Source organism: Rhipicephalus sanguineus, chromosome 5 (assembly GCF_013339695.2).
Source record: "Rhipicephalus sanguineus isolate Rsan-2018 chromosome 5, BIME_Rsan_1.4, whole genome shotgun sequence".
Taxonomy (NCBI): domain Eukaryota; kingdom Metazoa; phylum Arthropoda; class Arachnida; order Ixodida; family Ixodidae; genus Rhipicephalus; species Rhipicephalus sanguineus.
This window is the reverse complement of record NC_051180.1, coordinates 44,235,465-44,244,026: the sequence shown is the minus strand read 5'-3', so window position 1 is coordinate 44,244,026 and position 8,562 is coordinate 44,235,465.

Here is an 8,562-nt window from a genome sequence, read left to right as displayed (position 1 = left end):
GTTTTGAGGGTTTCTGGTACAAAACTGCACCGGTCACGTAGTGTGATGCGTCCCTATTCAGTACAAAAGGTAGAGAAAAGTCCGGTATGCGCAGGATGGGATCTGACGATATTAGCTTTACAAGCTCGCAATAGGCAGCTTCGCACTCCTCATTACATTGGAAGCGTGCGTCTTTTTGGGTTAAACGTGTGAGGCACCGTGTCTTCAGTGCGTAGTCCTTGATAAACGCCCTGAAGTGTCCTGCGAGGCCAAGGAAAACACGCAGAGAGTGAACATCATAAGGTTTTGCCAGCTGAGAAATTCTTTCTACTGATTCCCGTTTCGTGCTTTTAGTACGTCCGTCAAACAGCCTTCCGAGAAATACAACTTTGTCTTCAAAGAAAGCACTTTTCTTGAAATTGACTTTGAGTTGAGAAAGACTCAAAGCTTGAAGAACTGTTGAAAGATGACCCCGGTGCTCCTCCTTTGTCTTTGAATACACGATTATGTCATCAATGTAGACGTTACAGAATACTCCCAAATAAGGTTTCAGAATATCAGTCATAATTTTCTGGAACCATGCCGGAGAATTGTTCCAACCAAATGGTAGGTGGTTGTACTCAAATAAGTCAAAAGGGGTTATAAATGCGGTGCACTTTTTCGTTTCTTCCGTGAGTGGGATTTGCCAAAACCCCTTGCAAAGGTCTATTCTTGAAAAACAATGGCAACCACCAGTCTCGTCAATGATATCGTCGATCCTCGGCATTGGATAAGGTATCAACTCTGTTTGGTGGTTAAGAGCCCGGTAATCTGTGCAGAGTCTGAATGTTCCATCTTCTTTGGGGGCAATAGTTATGGGAGAAGCAAATGGAGAAACAGAAAGGCGGATAATACCAGCCTCCAACATTACTTGCAACTCCTTTTTCAGCCAGACCATTTTATCTCTAGACATGCTATAAGGAACTCTGCGCACAACTCTTTTGTCACTAAGTTCGAAAGGGACGACGTGAGATTTCATCGCCGGAGGGTAGCTGCCCATGCACGTAAGTTCTGGGTACTTTAGTTTAATGTCCTCCTGGTCGAAAATCATCCTTGTTTAGTTAGGCGCTCCATGGAGATCCTCTGGTCCGACGTTGTCCTCAACCATTAGCCTGTCATCCCAATAGATATTTATCTTAAGCTTCTTCATGTCTGGACGGGATAAAAGGAAATCGTAGCTGACGTCAGGAATGGCCAATACGTCAGTGGTAATTGCTTGTCTTTGAAATTCAATGGTTAGGGTAATCCATTCGTTATGTGTGCTCACGGACCCATCGTAGGCTTGCACTCGCAATGCTCTACCAGTGCAGGGGACCGCCATCCACCAAAGCTACAACTGCAGACGACGGGAGCCTTGGTTCTGCAGAATGCAGTAGGCGGCGCTTTTCAAGACAGTACTCCAGCAAAGAGCCAGACGTGTATATGAAGTGTAGTGCCGCATTCCCTCTTTCTAGATCATTGCCTTTGAAATACGCCAAAAAGTTGCTCTTCCACCTTTCCCAACACATTGGTGTTCCATGGATAAGGTGCAAATCGTACCACTTTCTTGCGATGGCACCCAAATAACGGCGCATGTTCAGAATCGTCGTGTCGTCACTTTTTCCACATATTCCTTTCGCATGCATACTCAAAAAACCACATCCAATGATCCGCATTTTCCGAGTCTCCTTCAAAAAGGTGAGGTTCTACAACTTCTCGTTGTGGTTTTCCCTGGCGAAGCGACTTGACCAATGATCCCATTATTTCAGCTTGTTGTATCATGCACCATTGTTGTCGCTCAATAGCAGATAAAACGCTGCTCACCTCCCCGGAAGCCGTTTCCTGCTTGAAGGTGCCACGGCGACTGGGTTCCTGAATGAGTTCGCTCAGGGTCTGGAGCTGCAGATTCACTTTCACCGATCCTATTTGCACGAGGGCTTGACGGCTCATAGAAGCTTCTCGCAGTACCGTGTCGATCAGTCCGGTCGAGCTAACTGCGCGAGGAATGTCCATAGCTGGCTCACCGTGGACTTGGTACCGTGTGAAAACAAGAGGCTCCGATGACGCCTCGTCGATGAAAAAGGTAACCCACATTTGCGGTCTTCGCAAGCTGTCAGGCTGCGCCAAAATGTAGCGTTCCTTCTAGGAACTAATACATAAAACACATGGATTCAATCAGACGGGTGTCGTCCGCCATTTTATTCCAAACCTCTTCCCCCTTCACCTCTACCCCTTTTGCACTTCATCTTCTTCCGTGCGCTTATTGCAGACCGCTTCAATCAGTGTACGCGAAAAAATATTTCAAACAAGAAAGATAACACACGCTGGAATCCGTCCGCGATAAAACAATAACGCCATAACATACAATTTGTGCAGACTATTAACACACAATTTGTGAAGACTATCTTTATTGCCTTCGTGGCATTTTCCACGTGCGGACGCTGCCTTCGTCAATTCTTATATGGAAGTCGACACCCACTCCGCGCTCTCGTTCCCAGCTTTTGTCTGTTTATTCTCTTGCACCCTTCCTTGTGGAGCCTGCTATACTTTCGGTGCAGACTGGGGCTTTCATTTTCGTTTACTTTTACTACACCACCATACTGACTGTTGCTTCCCTGTGTCTCTGAGCCTTGCTTCTTTTATGAGCTCCTTGAGACAGTGCCATCTTTCTTAACAATCCCCACTCTCATTCCATTTTATCTGTTTTCTTCAGAATATGACGTCATGAACTGTAAGTTTCCAGCATCTAAATGTAAATTTGCAGCACTAAAGAGTGCGGAAGACAGAGTCAGAAGGTCAGGCTCATTTTCTTCGCAAGCAAACGACGCCACTACATTTTAATGCGCATGAATCACTACATTATCCCAACGAACTAATTTTATAATGCATAAAATATTTTTCAAGCCGCACAACAAAGCAGTAAGGCTGCTAAATGTTATCGCTGCTCGCTTTGTACGGCCGGACCACCCCCCCTCCCTCCCTAAACTAAAAAAAAAAACTAAAGGCGCCGCTCTTGTTCTTACCAATGGCACTATTGTGGCAGAACGCATATGCAACAACTCATTAGCTGTGCGCTTCGCTGTGAAACAAAGCCGGCCAGCAACAGGCCGTCGATGTCTTATCTACTTTTTCTTGTTGGTAATTTTGGTCGGATACTTCCTTTGCCCTGGTTGGCCCTCCATGTGGTCTGTATCCCGGAGAGACAACAGAAAGGCTCTCTCGATAGGGTCAGCCTTCTAATTAATTGATGCAGTCTGCTGGACCGTGAGTCAGAGCTGAAGCAAGTCCTTACACGGCTGCCTGTTGAGCCGAACTAGTGCTCTTTTATCATACAAGGTCCATGTGCCCTTTCGTCGGGAGGGCGTCCATGAAGGGGGCAAGCAGGGACATCAGGGAATCATAATTAAAAGACGCAGATCAAACGCAGATGTTGGAATCTGTGTTAATTGACGGTTTATTCAAACTGTGCGCATCGTAAGTCCTACGCCACGAACGGTGACGAGTACGATCGAGTTTAAATTGTTTCTTTGCACGCTGCTACTTTATGTGGCGTTTGTTTTTTCTTATTATTTATTTTCTCTCTCTCGCTTTCAACCCCCTATTCCCCAACCCCAGTGCAGGGTAGCATACCGGATGCAAACTTCTGGTTAACCTCCCTGCCTTCCTCTGCTCTTTCTCTTCTTCTTCTTCTTTGTATGTCCTCATATAAGTCCCATTTTCATGATCACGCAGTTTTTCTGTTTACGAACTGTGTCTTTTGAATAGGAAGCCGAAGTGCAAACACAAAATGAGCCCGATAAATAGTGTGGCACCTCCACGTTACGATGTGAGGAAGTGTATGATGCTTGCGGTGGGAAGAATGATAGCACGTGAATGCACATAGGAGGGCACCACATATCAGGAACATTTAGGGATTCCGTATCTGATGTGCAACAGTGGCAAGCAGTGTCTATTCGGAAGGACTTCAGAACGTACTAAGTGGCAACACGCAGATTCATAAAGACAATGAAATTCAATTAGATGCAAGCGTCTGTTATATAAATCGAGATACGCTATGAAATAGACGATACACTTTAGAGACAGGTGTAGTCCTACGTATTCCGTGTTCGAATTAGACGTAACATGTTTTATTACGCATAGCCCACTGTTCTGTGTTTGTCAACATACAGGGGCCATTATAAGCTTCGGTTGCTGGCACTAGAGCTTGGCGCTCGTATGAAGCTGGTATAAATGTCCCGTGGCTATTTCTTCTCACGTCTAGTCTTTTGAACTTTTGTTCTTAATAAACATACGAATTGCTTGTTTTTATTAGACATGAATCTTTATTGATTCATGTGGTTCCTACAACATAGGGACCTTATAATCCGTGCTTATTTCTGTCGTATCTATTCGAAACTTCAGTATGTCCTTATCATTCGCGTCGGATTCCTTATTGTTTACCTGTATTATTATGATACGTTCCGTTAGTATTATGTTAAACTTTGCCTCACACGCAAATATATCTCCCGCCGTACCGATCGACCTAGAAATCTCCTCATTAATATAGTGAGTGTGCAATAGGAAGTTTCAAAATGGTAGCGGTGGATTTTTTTCAAAATCCCAATACAGAACTACCAGTTCCTTTTCCGACTATCTTAGTTCCTTTGTTTTCATAAATATTTTTACCCACTAAACTTAAGTACTGAAAATGCACACGACACGCATGAAGACGTTCGGAAGAGAACGACTGACCTAATACTGACTTGTCGCCGCGAGCCCTCTACCTATATGCACTATGCACTGACTCGTGATAGCCTTGCGACTCTTTTGCAGTCAGGGGTGGTCAGGCCATTATAGAAGCGGGAAGGCGCAAGCAACCGAAGTCACTTCCGGCACAAGGATGTCCACACATGCGAAGCATTTCGAAGCATCCCACAGTTCTCCCTTTCTTCCTTCCTGTCTTTTACACTTCCTCCATTAACATCGTTAAAGCCTGGGCTTCCCTTTTTTTCTGCATATAATCTCTTTAGACTACCACATTTCCAGAAGGATAAAATAAGTCCCGGTGTACCTAATTTCGCCAGCTAGCTCTGTTCTTCTTTATTTTCGCAATTTTCTGGACGGCAGTCGCATCACTGTCATTTTTCACGCCTTGAATGCTTTCGTTATGCCTGTTTTTTTTAACCAATTGCTACTGCTTCGTCGAGAGCTTGAATTTGTAAAAAAAGAATACATTGAAGAGAAAGACAAAACCGGTATAGCCTTACAAAGCTGCTTTAGAACTTCATTTTTTCTAATACGATGTTGATAGTTTTGTTATGAGATTCTATCGAACTTGAAAGTTATACTCTTAATTATTAAGGAAGAAGTTTAGATGAAGCTGGAAGCTTGAAGAGATGAAAGATCCTTGAACGCGGCGTGTCACTGGAGCTAACGTTTCGGCAAGGGGTCTTGTCTTCTTCAAGGCTGCAGCCTTGAAGAAGACAAGACTGCTTGTCGAAACGATGGCTCAAGCGACACCCCATGCTCAAAAACGTTCCGTATACTCTTAATTGTTGCGCCAGAACCACGGCACCGGTGTACGTGCGACGTACACTGAAGCAACGCATGAAAAATACGTTGTGCGGGAATCGTTAAAACATCGTGCGAATGATTGCTACATTTAATGTTACTATGCACATGGCTTTCGAAATTTAAAAAAATAATGTTCAGTAGTGTTTCTAAGTAGAGTTCAAAAATAGCAGCCTAAAGATCGCTCAAGTGTTCTTGAAACTTGAGATGACAAATATTGCGTGAAAAATTATTTTCTTAGTTCAATGCGCTTATAGACCGAAGGCTAATGGCGTCCATCCGTGACCTCGCAGTTCCAAGCGAAATTACTGCTGAGCTTCACCGCTAGCCCGAGAGAGCGCGTCACCATGCCATCATCGGAAAGTTTCTGAGGGCTTCACCGCTGGGGGCGCTCCCACGCAGCTGCGAATAGGAAGGCGCCGGCTGGTGGAAAGTCTCAGCCGCCATCGACTCCGCTGAGGAGGCTTGCCGAGACCGACAGCGCGCGCTCTCCCGAGAACCGCAGTGCCGACGAAGAGCGAATCCCACCGTCAGGGCTAAGCGAGGAGAGGAAGAACAACGTCGATTGTTCAACACTACTATAGAAAAATGGGACACAGCAGCAAAACGGCAACAGCGTAAGGAAAATTCCAAGGTGACAGCCACAGAAACGCAAGCAGAACGCCGGTATCGAGACAATCCCGAGGTGCAGGCGGGAGAAAACGCTGCAAAAAGACAACCACGAGAGCAGGACTCTGAGTTTAAAGAACGGGAGATTTTGCACTAATCCACAATTCGTTCATACCAACCAGCTCGGATGTCCTTGCTAGTGAGAAAGCAGTTTGTGTTGTTGGCCACGCGCTCGCCTAGTCCGTAAACTGAAGCGGTCGACTGTACATGTGGCTGAGGGTTGTCGGTGCTTTGCTAATGTACACTTAGCGCCGGTAGATTGAATTAGTTGCTCAATTTCAAGTGTTGGCACGTGCACTCAATCCGTCACGGTTACATGTGACTGCTTCATGTGTGAAATCATCAAGATTTGGACTGAACTACAAAGTGGAATACACTCGGCTGAAAGCCCGTTCTGATAATTGCAATATACAAGTTAAATAAATATAAGGAGCGAATTCATATTACTAGATTCCGAGTGATCGCTTAGACAAAATGTGCATTTGAGATTGTGAGTTTTGAATTGACGATCACCTGCGTGCTAGTGTCATGTTTATTTGACCAGAATTCTAAAAAAAGAAAATATATATCTTTCAACGCACCTACTTATTTGAAGTGAAGACAGCGCGCCTGTACAGGAAACGAATAAAAGCGACATTATTAATCTTCGTTCGTCTTTCACAAAATCATTACTAGCGCCCGGGCTGAAAGAATTACTGGCACGAAAATGGCCGCAGCAGCTTCTTTCTCTAAAGATTGCCTCGTAATACACGGTTTATCTATTTTTTTTAATTGCAGAAAAAAACTTCGCGATCGTTTTCTTCCCAGTTTCTTTCGTCTTTTTGTAAAAAAGAATTCTTAAAAAAGAATTGTCAAAAAAGATTTATGCAAAAAAGAAAGACAAAAAGAAAATAATTAGAGAGAGACAGAGATGTAAGAAACAAAAAAAATACACCCGCAGATACTTAGAGATGGTAGTGCAGTAGTTGTTCATCGAGATCGTGTGATCGTAGCAACTTCAGCAACGTCTTCGTCGCTTTCTGGTTAGAAGCTCGAAAGATGTCGGAAAAGTCTCTACCTCTGGTTGGTGTCACAACCATGAAAGATGCCTTACTGCACCACAATAAGCCGTTAGGTTTGTCACCTAGGCGAATGACCGAAGTATTCCATTCATATGAAGTAATCCGAAGGCAGACAAATATAAGATTCGCACTCAAGCAACGCGTGATTTTGAATGACCAGTTTGATTAGAAAGACAACAGTAGGCAATGTCGTAAGAGCGAAAGCAAGGGCACTCGCCGAAAGAAGATCACTGGTGCCCTGGTACGCGGGTTTATCTCGATTAATGCTGGTTAAGCATTTGGTGAAAAGACGAGACGTATAAAAAGGGAACACACATTGAACAAAGTGAGGAGTCTCAGTCAGAAATTGCGTGCGTGAGCTGCGAGTGGGGGCCAAGATGATGTTACAGTAAAGGGGTAGTGATTGCCAATTTCCTAGCGAGTACAATCCGACAGCTCACCGGTCTGGAAGAGCCCACAGGATATAGGACAGTACGTCCTCGGCTCTGGTACCAAATTACATAGAGTTATATTGTTGCCAGCAACACTTACTGCTTTTCTCCTCCTGAGACCTACTCCAGTAACACAGTTGCTTGTTTCCTTATTTCGGATTCCATACCATCCTCAAATATATTTTTATCACTGTCTTGTAAGATTGAACCGCATTCAGCCCATCGACTACGTATAGCCAATATCGGGTCAGTACTAAGCTGCACTTGTATACCGGCTCTTCTTACAGCACATATCCAGAGAACGTGCATCCAATTATAACTTGCGTACATTTGAATAGTGTATCTCGTTTCCGTGCATCCAACAGCAGAAAATTTTGTTTCTCCGTGGGGAGGGCTTGCATGTAGATCCTGGAAGTTGATGAATTCTATTAGTATTATTTTCTTGCCAGTGCAAGCAGGTAAGTAATTTTATGTCCTATGTAGGTTAGTTTTACAGTGCCAACGCCACAAAGGCTGTGATGCGTCATCCACAAGGTAGTGCTCAGTGAAAAATAAGAGACAAAAAGGACCAGACCTTCTTTTACATTTAGTTTTCATGAATAATAGCCTAAAAATGTTTTCTAGGAAATCTATGGAGCGTTCTGATAACATTATATTGATATGGAGATGTGTCAGTGCTATCTAAAGTTCGAAGAAATGGGTTTGTCGTTATTTCTCAAATGTCGGACATGTTATCAAAACGTCGATTACGGCAAGATTTCATTTTGCGTTCTTCACTATTTGGATGTAGTTCTGTTCTCAGTAAAAAAACTGTGGCTCAGCTTTTTGTTTACTATGCACAAACGACATAAGAT